This window comes from Meriones unguiculatus, chromosome 18 (genome assembly GCF_030254825.1).
Source record: "Meriones unguiculatus strain TT.TT164.6M chromosome 18, Bangor_MerUng_6.1, whole genome shotgun sequence".
NCBI classification, from domain to species: Eukaryota; Metazoa; Chordata; class Mammalia; order Rodentia; family Muridae; genus Meriones; species Meriones unguiculatus.
This window is the reverse complement of record NC_083365.1, coordinates 8250357-8272022: the sequence shown is the minus strand read 5'-3', so window position 1 is coordinate 8272022 and position 21666 is coordinate 8250357.

The following is a 21666-nucleotide window of genomic DNA, read 5'->3' as shown; positions in this document are numbered from 1 at the left end:
GTTTCAACAGTTACCAAAGAAATTCAGAATATTAAAACTGGATTTTTTAAAACTCTGTACTCCACCAAGTTGGAAAATCTAAAAGAAATGGTGGAGTTTCTAGATTCATCAAAACCACCAAAATTAAACGAGGAAAACATATCAACAACATAAACAAACTCTTAACAAAGGAGAAGATTCAAACAACAATAAAATCTTTCTGACTATAAAAAGTGCAAGCTCAGGTGAATTCAATACAGAATTCTACCCAACTTGCAAAGAAGACCTACAATCTATCCTTCTTAAATTATTCAACAGAAACAGAAAATGAGAGAAAGAAAAAGAGAGAAAGAACTAAAAAGGAAAGAGAAATACAGAAGAAAAGAAAGAAAATAGAGATGAAAGAAGAGGGAAGGACTTCCAAACTCTTTCTATGAAGCCAGTTTTACTTTAATACTATAACCAAGTGAAGACACAACACAACAGAAAACTAGAAGCCAATAGTCATAATAAAAAGAGATTCATTGTTTTCAATTAAATACTTACAAATAAACAGGCTTATATCCAAGAGGTTCTAATTCATGACCAAGCTGGCTCTATCCTGGACATGCATGGGTCAACATGGACAAGTTAATCAATGTAATAAATTACATAAATAAACTTAAAGACAAAAATCGCAGGATCATTTCAATAGACGCAGAAAAATCCTTTGACAAAATCTAGCATGCTTTCATGATAAAAGTTCTAGAGAGGGTATAAAAGTTCTGGAGGGAACATACCTCATAATTAAGGCTGTATATGACAAATCCTCAATCACCATTTCTGAAAGTGGAGAAAAGCTTGAATAAATCCCATTAAAATCACAATGAGACAGGACTGTCAACTGTTTCTGTTCTATTTCAATATAGTACTGAAAACCCTAGCTGGAGCAATAAGACAAGAGAAAAAAAGTGATACAAATATATATATATATATATATATATATATATATATACATATATATATATATGGACAAATAGGAAAAGAGAACAAATTACTAATTTTTGTAGATTATATGTTATTATAATAAAAGACCCCCAAAATCCCAGAAGAAAACCTCAAGAAATCATCAACAAGTTGAGGAAGGTTACAGTGTTAACATGCAAAAAGCAATTTTTTTACACCACTAACAAACTACCTAAGGATGTGGCCACAGATTCAATTTCCTTTTTAATAGCTTAAGAGAAAATAAAATGTTTGGAAATAAACCCAACTAAAGAAGCAATGAAAACTTTAAATCTCTTAAGAAAGAGATTAAAAGAGTTATTTGAAAATTGAATATCAACCTATGCTTATGAATAGGTAGAAGGAATATAAGGAAATTCTACAAAAAGATCCAATGTAATCTCAATCAAAGGCACCATCAAACATTCCTCACAGGAATTAAAAAAAAAAAATTTAAAAAATCACGTGGAACCACAAAAGATCCTTGATAGCCAAAACAATTATAAGCAAAAACAATGCTGAAAGAATTATCATTCTGAATTCAAGATATATTACAGAGTCATAGTAATTTTAAAAAAGTGTGTACCAGGACAAAACAGAAGTGTAGACCAACAGAATAAAATGGAAGATCCAAACATGAGTGCATGTAACTACAGGTATTTATATTTGATTTTAAAAGATGCCCAAAGCAAACACTGAAGAAAAGACAACATCTTCAACAAATCATGCTGGAAAAATTATATTTCTGCATGGAGAAGAATGAAGTCACATCTGTATCTATTATCTTGCACAAAAACTAACTCCATATAGATTAAAGACCCAAGAAAGCATAAGCAGTACGTTACAGGATGTTGGTGTGGGAAAGAACTTTCTATAAGTTTTTAAAGTTCTAACAATGCTCAAAAAGAAAAGCAGAGAAGATCTTCTAAGACTCAATCAATCTCTTTATTGCGAGTTTCTGTTAAATAAAAAGTTTCATAGTTCTCACATATAATGGCACAAAATAATCATTCCCATTCCAAATGTGAAAGGTGGAAGAATTATAAAACAAAAGCAAGACCAAACTTCAGAATTAATACCAAATCTTGCTGCATGTCTAGTATTGGGGGCTCAATACAGGATTTCCTGTGTCCAAAAAGCTTGAGTAGTCTGTTCTACCACCTATGCTCCCAGTGTGTGCAGCCTCTTTACTGGGGCGTCTCCACTTGACTCCACACTTTCCTCAACAAATGTCCCATGGTCTTGACATCTCTAACATCCATTGCAACTTAAGCTTCACCTTCTCACCTACTCTTTGAAGTACTCAGACGCTATCACATATTCTGCCTTAGTCAGAATCCAGACTGTGTGACACCCTCAACTCTTCCTTATTTATAACTACAAAATAAATCTACGTTCTTGATAGTGACAAATGGATGCTACAAGCTCAGGATAGAACCTGTCCCCATTGGATCTCTGTGAGGCAGGTGAGCTGTGTGACAGGGGAGCCAGCCCAGAGCAAGAGCGAGGTCAAGATTTGCCCAAACGCTGAAATTCTATCTTGAGAGCAGCAGGAGCAAGGACTGCTCCCTCTCTCTTCTCTGCCCCGCCTGCATACCCCAGGCCCAAGCCTTGTGACTCCCAGCTCTGCAGCCCTTGATGTAGTCAGGTAGTCCGCTGGCCAGGTATCATGTTCAAGCTTCCTGTTTCCTCATAAGAACTGTCTAGCTGGCATCTGGAATTTCTCTCCATGCAAATGAAGCATTCTCAACACCCAGCCCCAGCCAATGAGCACTCACTCTGAGAATCCCTACCCACTTCCCCAGGGTTCTTATAGACCTTATCCCCCTCCCCCATCCAAACAGAGCTGTTTCACTGAAAACCATGTCCCAGAAGGCTTTTGCTCCTGCATTATCCACTGGATGGAGATCCTGTCAACCAGCCTGTGTTTGCAGCTAGCCTCATTTATTCGAGGCCAACCTTGGCACACAAAGGCGGCTGGCCACCCTGAGGCAGCCGAGCAACCTGGGCCAGCAGAGGACAGTTACATCTGCTCACCTGTGCTGACCCTAAGGAAATCATCCTGTACAGGGGCTTTCCAGGAGCTACTGACCACTTCCTGCATTCCACAGGTTAGTCCTTCTCCTTTCGCGTGATTTGCATTTTCCCAAGCCTTTGATGGGGAAATCTTGCATTCAGGACACACTCCGTGTTTTCCTAGTGAAAAGCATTGTGATTTCGTCCTGATGCTGCTAATATGTTTAACAGTTGGAACTGCTTTCAAACCTGCCTGGTCGTAAGGTTTAATTGTCTCGTGATCTTTTTTTTTTTTTTTTTTTTTTTTTTTTTTGGCCTGAGGTCCCTTTTTTAATCTTTCTGCTATACTACCCCCCCCTTTTTCTTTTTTCACTATAGACCTGTATGGGTAGAGTAGCAGGACCCATTCATTTGTCTGAATTCTATCCTGTCCTAGAAATGTCACCTACACATGTCTTCATGTGAAAATGTAGCCAGATTTTTTTTTTTTTGCTAGAATATAACACAAATGACGTGCTCTTTTTAACAAAATCTCAGACGTTCAATTTTACCAATATCAGGAGCTAGGGTGAAAGCCTGCTCCTTCCTTCCACTTCCTGTGACTCCCCTCTCTGTCCTCCTGAGTTCCTCTTACTCTCAATGGTTTTCTCCTAAATTCACTTCCTGTCAATTGGTTACTTGCTTTGCTTGTTGACCTATGGTCGACTTCATTTAATCCTAGCAGAAAGCCCTTGGATTAAAGGTGTGTGCAGGGCTGAGTCACACCTCAACCAGAACCAGGTTTTTCCAGAAAGCAACACAAACTCAGGGTTCACAGTGTGATCAAATATTCTGCCACAATGACATCTAGCCCAGCTGCAGACAGTCCTTATTCCCCTCTGAAAGCACGTGAGCCAGCCCTCCACTGTCAGTTCCAGCCAGCTCTCTTCCACAAGAGATGTTCCATGTCTATACCCTTCAATGGTTGGACACATTCTCTCCTTAGATATTAGATATTTCAAGTAAAACACTAGTGGAGATTGGAGCCTTTCTCTAGAGAAAATGTAAATGGAATTTTGACTTGTTTTTTGGACTGTTTGGATTTCAATTTCAATGTCAGATTGTAATCCAGCTCAGGCTCTTCAAATTGTAATTTTATTTGCTTATTAAACAAAAGGTTTTTTTTCCTTATTATTTTTTTTTAATTTACTACAACTTATTCACTTTGTATCCCAGCTGTAGACCCCTACTTCATCTCTTCCCATTCCCACCCTTCTTTCCTCTTCTGCTATCATGCCCCTCACCCAGTCCACTGATAGGGGAGGTCCTCCTCCCCTTCCCTCTGACCCTTGCCTATCAGGTCTCATCAGGACTGGCTGCATTGTCTTCCTCTGTGGCCTGGTAAGGCTCCCCCACCCCACGCTCCTAGGAAACCCACTTGGACACTGAACTTCCATGGGCTACATCTGATCAAGGGTTCTAAGTTATCTCCATGCATGGTTGGAGTATCAGTCTCACAAAAGTTAAAAGCCTAAAGTATATTACCCTTTTTTTTTTTTTTGACAGAACCTTAAAAATCAAAGACTCGCTGACACTTCTCTGTTGGCATTGCATCACATTAGCACTGCATATCCCTACTGGAAGGGATGTAAACTCTTCTTGAGGCATTTCAGATTCTATGAAGCATTTTTTTAAAGTGTAATATGCATGAAAAATATTCTATTGCTTTTCTCTCTAGTTGCAGTTTGCAAAGGATGCTTGATGTATAATTTTAGGTTGCATCTCGAGAATATCTAAAAGTCCAGGAGACCAAGGACTTTCAAAGGCATGGGGTCTCAGCCTTCTGGCAGGCAGCTCCACTGTGGCTGAGTTCTTTGGGCTTAAATAGAAACTCAGCCACAGGGTATTTTGCTAACTGATAGGATCTTGCCTAACATACAGAATTTCTGCTTTCCTCACTAATTTAGCACAGGGAAAGGTCCATAGCACACAAGTTCTAAGTGAAAGGTAATAGTTTAATAATCTGAATACTCAAACGCTTGAGGCTAAATAAATAAAAATAGAGTGGTTGGAGAGGGTAATATTTAACACTGTACATTCCATGAATAACTACTTTATGATGGCTTGGAAATAATTGTTTGTTTGCCCCTCCCCCCACTCCAAAACAAAGTGCATGCATATCAAATAGATTTTGAGAACTATGAAGTTAAGTTCAAACTAAATGAGAGTCTTCATCATAAGAGTTTCAGACTCTACCAGGCCACAGAGGAAGATGATGCAGCCACTCCTGATGAGATAGACCAGGATCAGAGGGAAGGGGAGGAAGAACTCCCCCATCAGTGGACTAGGGGAGGGACATGGTGGAGAAGGGGGAGGGAGGGAGGGATTGGGAGGGTCAGATGGAGGGAGCTACAGGGGGGATACAAAGTGAATACACTGTAATTAATAAAAATAAAAAACATATTCTGGAAAAACAAAAGTTTCAGACTCTATTCTGGTAGTGAGCACTGTGAAGGTCCAAGTGGGAAGTGTAACTTTCACATTACTTATCCGTTTCACACAAGACAGAGAGTGAATTGTGTGAGTTACTGATGACACTGGCAAACCAGCTGACTGAGAACAGGGTTCTTTCTGAGTGACAGATATCAGACCCTTAACCTCTACACACTGCACGAGGTGAAGACCTCTAACCTTGAAACACAGGTCCTGCTGCGTACGGGTGTCATAAAGGGACACTTGATGCTGGATACTAAGTCTGGCTATCTGTATGACTTGGGGCTTTTATCTGGAAAAATTGGTAGGATTTATATGTAATTAATTCCCACTTTATTTTTTATAGTAAGCTCATTTTTTAGGTCCCCTGAATAATATTTCTTTTTATTCCCCTCTTTATAGTTATAAACATAAGACACAAGATAATTAGGACAGTGACTGATAAAAACATTCAAAGTTCTGGTTACTCAATAGTTCAAATGAGGAACTTTTGACAGTCACATTAAGTACTAACAAATAGAAAACAAAACAGTGAGCTTCTTAAAAAAGCGTTGCTTTGATGTTCATAATTGAACTAAATTAAGAAAACACATATTCTGAGATTAGCTGAAATATTAGGGCTGGTTTTTTTTTTTCATTTTCCATAGCTATTAATTTTCTAATTTTCTGTATTGTGTGTGTACATGTGAGAGTGACAGTACAAACTGAATTTAGAAACAATATTTTTCACTTAAGCAATCTAAATACAAACCTTAGATCTGTAGCAGGCTCTTAAAATGGCTTAGGGCTGCAGTCTCTTCTGTCGTAGTCTTTGTCGTGAAAGCCTCTGGGGATCTCCTGATGTAAATCAAAAAACAGCCATGTGACTTGATTTGACCAATGGGAAATGAACACGCATGAAGATTTTGGAAAAGCACTGTGAGAGTCTCTCTGTCCTCAAAGAACATGTGGAGGCTGGTCTGATCAAGGAGCAGAGAAGCTTGAGAGGCAGAACTGAGGATCACCTGATGGACTGTGGGGCGTCAGCACAAGTGAGCCTAGCCAAGGGCAGCCAGCACCAGTTCAATCACCGCTGCTTTCTTATAAATAGCACACACCACCAGGCTTTCAGTTCTTAATCCTCATCACTTGTGTGGCCACAGGCAATTGAAAGAAGGTCTTTAGAATGACTCTTATAAGCCCCTTTCTTTTAAACAAACCCAATTTATCAAATTCTTCAAGAGATCTGAAATCATCTTTGGACTCTGTCCAAACAGCTTTGTAACCCTCATGACTATAGTTTTAGGGTCCTTCTCAGTAAATGAGGCAATTTTCCTTATTTATATTTGACTAATATATATTTATCTATTAAAGTGAATGTATTTTATTATCATAGTTGTATCATCATATCATGTTTATTATGGTAAGTCCTGATGAGGTAGGCAACCTGGGAGTGAAAAGGCAGTTATACAGCCAGGTATGGATGGGACTCCTTGAGATCAAGAAATACATTTCTTTGCACGTCACATGCGCTCAACAAATACACAAAAGACTGATTGCTACTCAAGACTGATAGATCAATACCTATAAGCAAATTATGTTTAGGAGATGGTATAATCAAATTCCAGAGTCTTACTACAAGATAAATTAGGCATCGGTCACCCAGAAGGTGTGTCTGCTCTATAGCAGGACCAGAGCTTATATAAATATTACATTTGTGAGAGAAGTAACTACTGGTTCTTTCAACACTGAACATTGCAGAAATGAAGGTTGGGTGGGATGCGCTTTACAGTGAGCAACAAAAACTCTTATTTAAATACATATATACATATGCACAGAGCAGCATACAGGATGCTCTGCTGTCTGCAGTCTCAGGCGGCCACTGAGGATCCTGGAAATCATCTCCTCTCGTTAATTAGGTTCATCCACATCCTTCTCATCATGTTATTAACAGGCCTGTATTAACAACCTATCAATAACATTTGAATATTCCCTGCACAGTTCCATCCCCTGTTCACAGTCAGAGTTATCAAACTCATGTTTTACCATTTAGATACATTCTAAGGTTTTCCTTTTATGAGATTTTCTACATAAATCAGTTCGTGAGTTTAAAATGTATTTTTTGCATATCCTCTTTTATTTTTAAAATATGACTTAGGCATTTATATCAACTTATAAATGCGCCTCATTCCTTTAAATTTATGCGCAGTGTGTTGTAGTGCAAATCCATCATTTATTCACTGATTCTCTTGTTGAGAGCATCTTAAGTCCAACTAGAGAGCAGTTGTTTGCCACCGAAGTTTGTGTACCACTAATACATCTTTCGGGTCATGTACCACGCTGGTCTATGAACTATGACCATAGTTCATAGGCTTCATGGCTGAGTAGGACTGTTCTAACTTCCATTGTCTGCATGGTGAAATCTTGTTCTAACTTCCATTGTTTGCATGGTGCCTACCAGAAAAGCTTTGTAAGTGGATTGATAGGCCATTCTTAAACTTTGACGAAAGAAATATAATAGGAAAACTTCAAATGCTTTAAAGCATGACCATCATATCTGCAAGTGTCCACAACTGAACAGACATGCTACAACTTTCTTAGTACTGTGTGTGTCTGAGTCTCCCGGAAGGCCAGCAGCGGACAGTGGTCGTTATGAGATATTCTTTTGAGGCAAGTCTGCAGTAGCTTCAGAGAGGGCAAAAGAGGTATTTTTTTCCCAAGCCACTCTCTAGTCATTTTGATACTTAGTCTGGAAGCAGGCCCCTGATTAGAGTCACGACTAGTCTTAGGAGGATCCCTGGGAAGTGGCTCTCACAGAATGGGAGCTTCAGAAGGGTAGAGAGAATGCCACCTTTCAGCATGGGATAGTAACCTTCATAGAGAGATGTCTTTAATAAATTCCTTCCAGAGATTTTTGCCACCTTTTTTTTCTCTCTTTATTTACTTCCGTGTCTACAGATAATTTGCCGGCAACAATCAAGACAGAAATTGAAGAATTCCAGCAAAGATAGGAATTTTTATACATTTATCATCTGTCTATTTCCTCTCTTATAAAGCACTTCCAATGGTTTTGCTCATCTTATTTCTATTATTATTATCTGGAAACAATATTTGGACTTGAAATATGGGCCTTATACATTATATAAGTATTCTCCATATTAGAATGCTTATATAATGTATATAAGTATACTAGCCTTATTTTTGCTATTTTACTATTGAACACTCAATGGAAACTCTCAACAAAACCAAGAAGGCATTCTGAGTTTATCAAAGCAGGATTGGCTAAGTTTTTATTCCTTCTATAACTACAACTATATCCATTTTTGTGCTTTATAAAAACTCTTTTGTATCTTTTCTTTGAAGTTCATTGAACAACTCCTTGGTGTTAGTCAATGAGAATCCTGTGTGTCAGAACTTTAATAAACCAATAAATGTCCCACATTTGTGACTGTGGGAATCTCTGCTCTACGTACAGTATCTGCTGAACCCCTTCATGATCTTCATACTTGTTTCATTCTTTTTGGGTTCCTAGATTGTTTATTCTTAAGAAAAAGCACACTCCCCCAAAAATTAACAAAAGAAAGAATGATTTCCTGCTTGTAAGAGAAGTAGCTTTAAAAGACATCCTGGACATCAATGGTTCTTACAAAACACTTTGATGATCTAAGTGTAAATGCTCAGAAGCATGTGGATTACATTTCCCAGGAAAGACTTAGGCTGAAAAATTAAGGGAAAAAATAAATTCAAGCAAACTGGCTTTTGTGTTTGGTAAATAGTTCAAGACAAATGACAAATCCCAGTAATGGCCAATTTGGCCTTTTCTTAATAAAAGGTTGTGTGCAGGCCATTTTATAAGCTCTGTTCTGTCAGTTCATCCTATACTGCACACAAGAACCCCACAGCCCTATAAACCTGGGCTTGTGTAGACTTATTAAGTATGGCTTAATAATGCAAGGATGGCAATCGAAGTAACACAGATACAGCTTACTGTAAGATTTATTGTCATTGTCGCTCTATAGAGACCAGAACACATCCTTAGTCTACAGCTGCACCATTTTCTTTCTTGGGTATAAGTAACGTTTCCTGGCTGAAGTTTCAGCAGCATTGTGCATGCCACCCAACCATTTGAAACAGTTCTGAATCAGCAGAAAGTAACTTTTTCTCCTTGCACAGGAATACACATCTGGTCAGGACCATCTACCCAGTTCACACCTAGGTCACTCTCCCAGGCACTCTTCCTTATACTTAAGAACGTCCAAGCACTTCAGGGGAAGGAACCCTGGAACTCTAAGTGCCGCTCGCAAAGTAAACATCTCTTCTGTTAGCAGAGACTGGCCTGGCAGGGAGTTAGCAGATCCCAAGATAAAGTCTGCCCTGAGCTCAGTGTTCCCAGAATGATGCTCACAAGAAACAGAGTGTAAGGAGATGACACCGTGCCATTGTACCAAACAGTGCACCAACATTTTACCAACTATTGTGTGTTTTTTAAGGGTTATAAACAGTGAGAGTAAGGGCTGAAATCTAACTCAGGCGTGGTGAGCTTGTCAACATGTATAGAAACTTGGTTTCATCCCCAGCATCCACGTCTCCCACTCTGCTCTCCCTCCTCTCTCCCCCACTGCTGTCTCCCTGCCTGCTGCCTGCACACCAGTGTGTAAAGTTCTCAACTACTGCTCTAGCATGATACCTGTCTACTTCTCACCTTCAAATGATTTCTCTTCTAAGTTGGCTTGGTCATGGTGTCTCTTCGCACCAATGAAACAGGAACTCATATAAACTAATTATAGGCAATGAAATGTCATCAAATCAGGTACCCAAAACATCCAGCCAAAGTTGACTGGGGAAGCTTCCTTAGGGCCACCAGCTTATTTGCAAATAGAGAGTTCAAAACAGCAGAGTGTCCTCTTAGTGAGGCTTCCAAGTAAAAGAACAAACAACAACAGATAGAAATAGCGTCATCGAATTTGGCTTTCAGACAATCAACAGAAGTCAACGTGGAAGTTGAGAAAGACAATCACTTCACCAGAGCTTTTTATCCACGGATGAACTTCTGGCTTCTCTTTGCCATTGCAGGCACTTTTATACTCAGGAATAAACAACAGAAGTGTCTGTTGGAAATGGTTCACCTTCCAGCTGTTCTCAGGGCACAGTGAGTTTGCTCTTGAGTTGTTTTGTTCTCAGTGTTAGGAGGACAGCCTATCCCCAGCCCAGGGGGCATGGAGAATACTTTGAGAAAGACATGCTCGAGTCTGAAATAGAGGAGAGAGTCCTGCTGAGAGAACCAGATACTCAATGAACTCAAACAGCATAAGACAGTTTAGCAAAATAATGTACAGTACACACATCCACACTTGCATGTGCAGACACAGACACACACACACTCATACACACACACACTCATACACACACACACGCACACGCACAGAGGACACATGCCTGAACACAAAAGTAAGAGTGTATCAATGTGATGCAGATGTCTACTTGATTTGTCTCAGGAAATTCTCTGTGGATAAAATATAGGGTAACTAAGCTGTTTACAAATAGGGAAAATTCTCCACAGTTTTTTTTTTTCAAAATGCATCTCATAAATATTCATCTGAATACTTAAAAGAAACTGCGGATCAGTTTATACTACTTTTTAATTTCAAGCTTTATGTCTATTACATTTCATCACTCTGAAGAAAAATACCTGCCAGAACAACTTAAGAAAAGAGTAATCCATTTCAGTTCATTGTTTCCATGAGCTACTGTGAGGAAGTTTGACGGTCAGAGCAGTTTATATTCTAGTAGGCCAAAAGAACAGACAGGGGAACACTAAATGCCAGCATCGTGCTGGATTTCTTCTTTTCCCTGGTTTATTCTTTTTACATCCACATCCCACTGGAGAGTGTAACTCCTATTCAGAGTGGATCCTCTCTCCTCCACCGATCCTTTCAAAGAATCAGGCACATACACACCTTTAGGTGTTCTTCATCGGTTTAAGTGATTTTAAGTCCTATGAAGTTGACAATGAAGATCAGTCTTCATGGGATCCAAACCACAATGTTTGTATTACACTTCACTTCTCCTGAAACATGTCTTTCTCACCAAACTATCTTCCTCCTCTAAGATCAATTAAACAGAAGAAAAGTGAAATAAGATGAGAGGCCTGAGCTTGTGTCTTGACTTTCATAACCTCAGACAAATGATGACCTTTCTAAGTAGACAAGGGATATGGGGAGGGATAACTAATATGAAACACATTTAGAAAAGGTCTGTAGACAATTCATAAAATACATACATAACTGAAAGATAAAAAGTGTTTAAATAGAGTGAATGTACAATAGGGTAACAATGCACCTATTAAACCCTACAGTTGGCAAAAACCAAGACCCAGGAATGGGCTACCTCATTTAGAACTGTTGGCCAGAGCCAGGCATGGTGGCACACAACTGTACCCCAGCACTCAGGAAAGCAGAGGCAGGAGGATCTCTGTGAGTTCAAGGCCAGCTTGGTCTACAAAGCAAGTCCAGGACATCCAAGGCTACACAGAGAAACCCTGCCTCGAAAAAAAAATGGCGAGTGAGTTCCCATAGACCCTGAACACTATAGGTTACTGCCAGTGTCCATGGCTTTCCTCCACAATTTCAGAGGATGAAAACACCACAAGCTTTCATACTTGACCATGAGAAACAACCATGGTAATGGCTTGGAGGCTTCAGACCTTTATGCTATCTTTTATAGTAGTACAAGGTGCTAGTCACACTACTGGAGGAAAAAAGTAATCATCAGTCTTACCTATTACCCATGAATCTTGTGAACTGCAATGGGCCTGGTAGGACACGCCCAATTACACAATAGTGGTACAAATATCATGGGGGTAACTAATGACTTTCTGATCAGATTGAACTCCTATTATACAAGTAGAAAGCCAGACCTGGAATGAATTAAATTAATGAATTAATACTAAAACAAGAAACTGTTTGTAGATAGGTCATAGGTCTGCTTGGAGAACACACTAATACTCTGTCAAACAGACATAGTTTAAATCAGCGCCCAATGAGTTATGCTTATACCAAGAGATTAGTGACTGCTCAGTCCCCATCAGAAAAGCTTCGTGCAATAGGGGATGATTTAAAACAAAGGCATACCACTGACAAAGGTACAGAGAGCGTATTACTGTAGAATGCTAAGTCATAAATGGGACATCTGTGTCATAGCCCTCCCTTCCAAGGTTCAGGGATCATCAGAGAGAGCAAGACAGTAAGACTGGAAGGGCCAGCCACAAGGAAACAATAGGGCACTTGCAATGTGAACTCATAGCCATTGAGGCGCCGTGCACAAGACCTGAGGATGCGCAGGCCAGACAAAATCGCGGAAGGGAGGTAGACCTGAAATCCCACCACTAGATGTGGAACGGTTGGCAATTGATAGCCGTTGGAGTAGTCAGTTTTCTTTAAGGGGGTGGTCCCTGCCGCATTGCCCATCCTCCAGTCTAACGTCACATACACAAGAGTATATAAGCAGCACCAACTCCACCTGATGTGTTTAAGACGAAAAAAATAAGTCACAAAGTTAGGGCTTTGGGGAAGGGTTTGTGGACCTGGGAGGATCATGGGATATGGTAAATTTGTTTGTGGTGGTAAGAATGAGAAATGCCCCCCCACACACACACACAACTGCTTGTAATTTGAATAATTGGTCCCAAGTTGGTGACATGGTTTGGGGAGGTTTAGCTTGTACTTCCTGGAGGAAATGCATCTTAGGGTACAGGCTTTGAGAGTAAGAAGTCTTAGCTGCTGTCAGTTTGGTTGCCCTGCTTCACGCTTGCATTTGAAGCTGTGAGTTTTCAGCTTCCAGCTGAAGTCAGTGTGCCTGACTGCTGCCGTGCCTGCTCACCCTGGTGGACTCCCATCTCTCAAGGAATGTAAGCCAAATCAATCTTTATTCTCTAAGTTGCCTTGGTCATTATGAATTTCCACAGCAACAGCAAAGTAAGCATATGATAACCAAAATAACACTGTACAAAATTCTCAATTAACTAATAAAAAATTAAGAAAAATATCATTATTCTACAGTGGTCTTCAGTCATCCTTTCTTCTTATTGAATTTAAATTGGCTTCCTCTTCCAGGCCTTGGTAAGTTCCTACTGTTACTGTTTCTACTGTCTTCAGTGACCATGCGTATCATATTTATATAATTTTATAATTAAAATATAATTACATCATCCCCCTTTCATCTAATCTCTCCCATGTTTCCTGCTTGTCCCCTTTCAAATGGAAAATCAACTTTCTTTTCTTTAATCGCTATGGCTACATGTACATATGCACACATTTACACATAAATACAACCTGCTCAATCCATTTAGGGTTAATTGTTTGTATGTTATTTCAATGCTGTCCACTTGGTACTGGATAAGCAATCAAAGGGCTTATTCCTGAAAAAGACTATTTCTCCTTCTCTCAAATAATCCTTTGTTGCCTGTAATTCTTTGTCTTGTCATGGGGTCACCCATGCTACTTCCCCATTTTGTGCTATTATATATATCGGTGTTGTTCTTGTTCAGGTCTTATTTGGGCAGCCATGCTCCTGAAGTATCAAGGTTGAAACTTCCCTGTCATTGTTAGGAAACATAATTTCACACCAGATTGCCCGCTCTTCTGGCTCTTACAGTCATAACACCCGTCTTTTGAAATGTTCCTGAGCCTTAGGTGCAAAAGTAGTGTGGAAGACCTTTCAGCTGTGAGCTGTTCATCCATAATCAGTTGCTGTTGATTTTGAGCAGTTGGTTTTTTGTTTGTTTGTTTTCGTTGTTTGTGTGTGAGTGTGTGTGTATGATGATCTCCATTTGTGGAAAAAGAACTTTCTTTGATGAGGGGTGAGAGCTATATTTATTTTTGGGTATAAGAATATCCATTTAGAATGAATTTTGAAATTATGCTTGTTTAGGAAATTTATAGTCGTCATTATCTAAGAACCATGACTTCAATAGCCCTAGGCAGAGTGTTTCCAGTTCCAAGAAACTGTGTTTCTAGTACCAGGATTGATTATTGTTGAGCAGATCTTAAGTTCAATTAGCTGACTGTTAGCTATTGCCAATTTATGAGTGCTGTTATTGTTCCCTTATAGATATCTTGCCAGGCTAAGTCACTGTTGCTCATGGGTGTTTGTCAGGTAGGACTATTGGTTGCTTCCATCCCTCAGAAGCTTGCATAGCATCTGAAGTGGCCACATAGAAGACTAACCCTATAGGCTCCTATATTTGAATATCTGGTTCTTAGTTGGCAGAGCTGTTTAGGAAGGATGGGCAGGTGTTGCCTTGCTGGAGAAGGTGTGTCACTGGCGGAAGCTTTGAGGTTTCAAAATCAAATGCCAGTCTTAGTGCTCTCTGCCCAGTGTTTGTAGATCAAGATGTGAACTTTCAGCTACTGCTCTAGTGCCATTCTTGCTTGCCTGATAGTATGCTCCCTGCCATAATGGTCACAGACTGTTATAGCTCTAGAACTATTAGCCCTAGGTTGCTTTTTAAGTAGACTTGGTCATGGTGTTTCATCACAGCAATAAAAAAGGAACTAGGACAGCATATTCCTATACTAGAAAATCTAACCCCTGAGGAGGAGGCTCTCAAGTCAGACCAAGCTTGGATTGTTTGGATTATTTGGAGTCCAGTCTCCAAAGTGTCTGATGTCATCAGCAATGGGACTTATCTTCAAGCTTTGAGAGGAAACCAAGAGTAACAGCAACAGCCCATACTGTTTTGGAGCCTCTTGAACTCCCCTGATCAAGAAAACATAAACATATATTTTTTCACCACATACACAAATAGGTATCTATGTGAGGTGATAGACTATTTTAATTTAATAATTTTATGATGAATACATATGTCAAAATATTATGCATAGAACCATAAGTATATAAAATATACTCATCGAAGTTTTAAAGCATAGTTAGAGGTAGCTTCCTGAAGCTTAACTTTGAAGGAAGAATACATTTACTCAAAGTATTTTTGCCTCTTAGTAATTTCAAATATTCAGCCTGATATTCTTGACCAGAGAGAGAAGATGTACATTTTATGTACATATATGTGTGCATACACACACACACACAGAAAGAGTGAGACAAAGAGACAGAGAGAGAGGCAGACAGACAGACAGACAAGTAGAAAGACATACAGACACAGAGGGAGACAGAGAGTGAAATGCATTCTCAATGTAAGAATAAAGAGTTTTAAATGTAGCAGCTTTATTTGTAATAGCCAGAAGCTGGAAACAGCCCAGATGCCCCTCAGTTGAGGAATGGATACAGAAATTGTGGTACATTTACACAATGGAATATTACTCAGCAATAAAAAGCAAGGAAATCATGAAATTTTCAGGTAAATGGTGGGAACTGGAAAAGACCATCCTGAGTGAGGTATCCCAGGAGCAGAAAGACAAACAGGCTATATACTCACTCATAAGTGGATACTAGACATATAATGTAGGATAAACATACTAAAATCTGTACACCTAAGGAAGCTAATCAAGAAGGAGGACTCTGGCTCAGATGCTCAATCCCTGTTCAGAAAGGCAAAAAGGATGGACATCGAAGGAGGGAGAAAACAGGGAACAGGACAAAAGCCCACCACAGAGAGCCTCTGAAAGGCTCTACCCTGCAGGGTATCGAGGCAGATGTTGAGACGTATAGCCAAACTTTGGGCAGAGGGCAGGGAATCTTATGAAAGAAGTGGGAGATAGTAAGACCTGGAGAGGACAGGAGTTCCACAAGGACAGTGACAGATCCTAAAAGTCTGGGCACAGGGGTCTTTTCTGAAACTGATACTCCAGCCATGAACCACTCATGGAGATGGCCTGGAACCCCTGCACAGAGGTAGCCTATGGCAGTTCAGTATCCAAGTAGCCTCCATAGTAATGGGGACAGGGATTGTCTCTGACATGAACTGATTACCCTGCTCTTTGATCACCTCCCCCTGAGGTGGAGCAGCCTCACCAGGCCACAGAAGAAGACAATGCAGCCACTTCTGATGATTCCTGATAGACTAGGATCAGAGGGAAGGAGAGGAGGTCCTCCCTTTTCAGTGGACTGGGAGAGGGACATGGGTGAGGAAGAGAGAGGGTGGGATTGGGAAGGGAGGAGGGGAGAGGTAAAGGGGGGCATACAAAGTGAATAAACTGTAATTAATAAAAAGAAAATAGAGATTGAAAATTTTAAAAAAGATTAAAGTAAAAACTTTGAGAAATATTGACACTCATTAGAAATCTTCACAAATTATCAAAACAGCTAACTTACGGGACAAATGTACATACCAACTATTATTTTTTTTTACACTAAAGATGAACTCATGAGTATTAGCTTCTGCATAGAAGACTAAACAATGTTAACACAATAACCATTTAGGGAAGCAACAGCAGTATTTAAATATGCATGGGCATTTTGTGTAGTCCTGGAGATCAGAAAACTGTGAGGTAAACAATAACTGTGATGGAGCACATTGCAATAGCACAAACTAAACTTTACATTGGATTTGAGAGTCCTTGATGAAAGATGAGAAAAAATATTCCAGATATGAGAATGATCAGGGGCAAAGCCCTCTGGAGGTGTGAGAAGTCCAAAGAATATGACAAGGTGAAGGATCAGGAGAGCATGGCTTGGTGAATTTGGCATTAAAAGGTGAAATTCAGGGATTGTGCCAAGAAGTTGCTCTTATAACTGTTTGTGATGGTTACTTTTGATGGTGAACTTGACATGGTTTAGACTCGCCATAGAAACAAATCTCTGCTCATTTCAGTGACAGGTAGACGTGGGGCTCAGTGGGCCAGCTTAGCCAAATAGGTGAGCTCCAGAAGTCAGAGACCCCAGTTCACAAAATAAGGTAGAAGAGGAAGGAAGCATCCTGCTCCTCTACCACAGCAGTTCACAGATCAAAAGCATCCTCTATCAAGCACTTTGTTTGTGGTCAGCAAGAGAACTATTATGGCTCAGCTCACCACAAGTTAGAGTCTTCTGAGCAGGGATCTGGAAGAACTGTCCTGATTGACATGAGGGGAACACCTTCAGGGAGAAAGGCTTTGTCAGAAGACTTCTTGCCTCTTGCTCCCAATTTGATTTACTCTGTTGCTGCTGCTGATAGTTCCCAGATTTCCCGAGCTTTCCTTGTGCAATAGGGATCAGCAGCTCCCCAGAAACTCCCAGGCTTTCAGCTTCAGATTGGGCCTATTGTAGCAGTCTCTGTTGTGGACTTAGTAACTGTGGATGATTGCCCCCCACTGCACAGAGTGAGACAGCTATTATGGGAGTCTTCCAAGTGTTGAGAGTCCCAGTTACAAGGACTGAGTACCATGTTCCCAGTGTCTCAGGTGTGATTGGCTATAAGTATTTTGAAATCTCACTTTATACATACACATACACACTTGCACACGCATACACATGTACAGTGCACACACGCATGCACTCATGCATGCACCCATTGCTGTAGTTCTGTTCCTCTGGGTAACCTGACTAAAACAGACCAGCAAGATTGCTCACCTTGGGAAACACTTGCTGCTCTTCCTGCGTATGCTGGGCCACAGTTTGATGACTGTGGCCCAGATGGAAAAAGGAGAGAACTTATTCCCACCAGTTGTCCATTGACTTCCACATGTATGCTATGGGACACACATACACACATACCCACACATGCCCCTACCTGCACACACACAATACGTATATGTACAGACAAATAAACAAAATCAATACAGTTAAAGAAAAAGGAGTAAGTGATGTTGAGTGACAGCATTCATTTTTCTCCGCTCTGTCCTTGCAATGTGACCGGCCACCTCAAACTCCTGGCACCATGATAGACTGTATCCTCACACTGTCAGCTAGAATAAAGCCTTCTTTCCTGATCTGGTGCTTGCCACACCAATGGGGAAAGTAACTATATAGAAAATTGGTACCTAAAAGTATGGCTGTTACTGGAATAAACCTCAGCATGTGATTTTTAAGGTTTTGGAACTAGCTTTTAGGAGGAATCTGACAAGACTATGCTGTGTTCTACAGAAGCCCTGGGATGTATTAGCAGAGCTTAAGGCCACTTTTGGTGGGATCTTGGATGACATGTACCCCAAGAGAAAGAGTAGAGTCCCAGGTCATGAGGTTTCAGAGAACAAGGACTCTTTTGGGAACTATGCCAAAGGTTGTTTTTGTGCAAGACTCTGGCTACTCTACTTTCTGCCTGCATCTTGAGAACTTAGTGAGGCTGAATGCAGGAGCATTGAGCTAATTTGCTTGGTGGAAGACAAAACTCAGGTGTGGCTATGGCCGTGGCTTGGTTCTTTCATTTAAGTTTACAGTGACAATAGTTCAGGAAGACATTAAAAACATGAAGTACTTTGGGGGGGATCCAAGATGGCAGTGCCAGGAGGACACTCTTTCTGACCAGCAACACAACAGGATTTGCACAGTGACCAGCAGATAGAACACTGGGCCCTAAAACACTAGTGGTTGTGTTTCCCATGAGAGAAAACCCTACGGTGTGGGATTCAATCAGCATCAGGTCACCCAGCTAAACCACAGAACAGTTCCCGGTCCCGCCAGGTGCTTGGGTGCCAGCCCAGAGCCACAGGCCTACATGCTCTGATCACTGTTCCATACTGAACTGTTGGCCCCACAACTCCAGAGACTTGGATTTCCAGTTGAGAGAAAACCCCACGGGACCCACCTTAGGTCACCCAGACAAGCCCTGAAAAAAGACGCTGGTCCAGTGGGCACCCAGGCATCAGCCCAAAGTGGGGTGCTTAGCTGCCATCACCCAACTCACCATTCCAGACAGAACTGAGGGTCCCAGGGCACCAGAGACTGAGCTTCTCTGTTGGGTGGAAGCCCACAGTGAGGGGAAGAGCAGTTTTAACCTCAGAGCAATCAGCCAACTCCCCCCCCACACCAAATAAAGTTCTCGGGAAAAGTCCTCGGGTTGCTGCAAGCCCCCAAGACCCAGGCACCTAGTCACCTAGTCACCAGCAAGGCGGAGCCCTGTGCCTGTGCCTGCTTGCTCTACTTGCCATCCCAGATGGACCTACAGACCCCAAAACACCACAAACTCAGGGAAAACATCAGCCCCAACCCTCAGGAAACCCAGCTAAAATTTCTGGGTTCCCACAGGCCCTAAGCTCTGGCCTTCTACTGCACACACGGGTGCTGTGCTCACCTGCCACTGATTACAGCTACAGTACCGGGGCACAATTCTCCAACCTCAGACATACAAAAGCCTGAGAGCCATTGGAGCAGCCCTCAGATACTGGCTCCAAGTTGCAACCAGTTATCACTAGCTAAGTTGACGAAACCACAGGACTCTGTGGTTCTTCACGAGGGCTATGCCCAGAAAATACAGCTTAACAGCAGCAGCAGTAGCTCACTAAATTCAGAGCAAGAAAACCAACAGCAGGGAAGCCATCTGCAAGACTGCTCCTGAGGAGAGAAGAGCCTTCCTGAACACCACAGTAACCACACAGGTCCATATGCCTGAGGTGAACTGTGACAATTCCTGACCACAACCATTCAGTTGACCATACTCAAAAACTAAGGAGATCTCCTTCAGAACCCTTCCAAGGGGGTTCTCCCACCCTAGGACGCCAACAGGCACCAGAAATTAATGGACAACACTCAAGATGGACTAATGGGTAGAGGCCAGCATAAAAGCACAACCAACAAAAGACAAAGCCGTATGGCATCCCCAGAACCTAGGTATCCAGGAGCAAGTACCCCTGGACAAACTAACAGTGAAAATCAAGAAGATGACTTTACTACTATGCTTATGAAGAGGTTGATGGAGGAAACAAATATAATGAGTAAAGAATTAGAGGAAGATAATCAAACAGATTATGGCCATCCATAAAGAAATGCAGGAAGATGCAGCAAAACAGTTTGTGGCTTTCAGAGGGGAAATGATTAAATCACTGAAAGTAATAAAAGAAACAGAGGGATGTTCAAACAAACAGGTGAAGGAATTGAAGGAAAATACAGCCAGACAGGTGAAGGAAATCAACAAAATGGTTCAAGATATGAAGATAGAATTGGAAAAATTAAAGAAAACATGAACGGAGGAAATCATGGAGAGGGAGAACTTAGGAAAGAAAACAGGAACTACAGAGGTAAGCATAGCCATCAGACTACAAGAAATGGAAGAAAAAAATCTCAGGTATGGAAGATACAATGGAAGAAATCAATGTATCCTCAAAGAAAATAATAAATCTAAAAAATTCCTGACACAAACTATCCAAGAAATCCAAGACAACATGAAAAGACAAAACTTAAGAATAATAGGAATATGGGAAAAAGAAGATTCCCGTCTCCAAGGCCCAGAAAATATTTTCAACAAAATCATAGAAGAAAATATCCCCAACTTAAAGGAGAGTCCTATAAGCATACAAGAGGCCTAACTTAGACCAGAAAATTAGGCATAAATTGGAACAGAAAAGAAAATCCTGCCACCACATAATAATCAAAACAGTAAGAGCACAGAACAAAGAAAAAAATACTAAGAGCTTCAAGGGATAAAGGCCAAGTAGCATATAATGGCAAACCTGTCAGAATCACAACTGACTTCTCAACAGAGACTATGAAGGCCAAAAGGGTCTGAACAGAAAAATGGAGACCCTAAGAGAAGACAGATGTCAGTCCAGGCTACTATACCCAGCAAAACTCTCAGTCTTCATATACAGAGAAAACAAGATTTTCAATGACAAAAACAAATTTCAACAATATCTGCACACAAATCCAGCATTACAGAGATATTTAAAGGAAAAATACAACCCAAGAAAACTAACTATTGAAAAGGAAACGCAGGAAATAAATTACTTCACCACAGCAAAACAAAAAATAACCAAGCACACAAGCACACTATCAGAGCCAACATCAATATCAAAGGATCTAACAGCCACTGGACATTAATCTCTCTCAATAGCAATGGACTCAATTCTCCAATAAAAAGACACAAACAGAATGGATGCATAAACAAGACCCAAAAATCTATTGCATACAAGAAACACACCTAAATCACAAAGATAGACATTACCTGGGAGTAAAGGGCTGGAAGACGGCTTTCCAAGCAAACGGACCCAAGAAGCAAGAAGGAGTAGCCATTCTAATATCTGAAAAAGTAGATTTTCAACCAAAATTAATAAAAAGGGATGGAGAAGGACACATCATACCCATCAAGGGAAAATTCCACCAGGAAGACAACACAATCCTGAACATATATGCCCCAAATACAAGGGCACC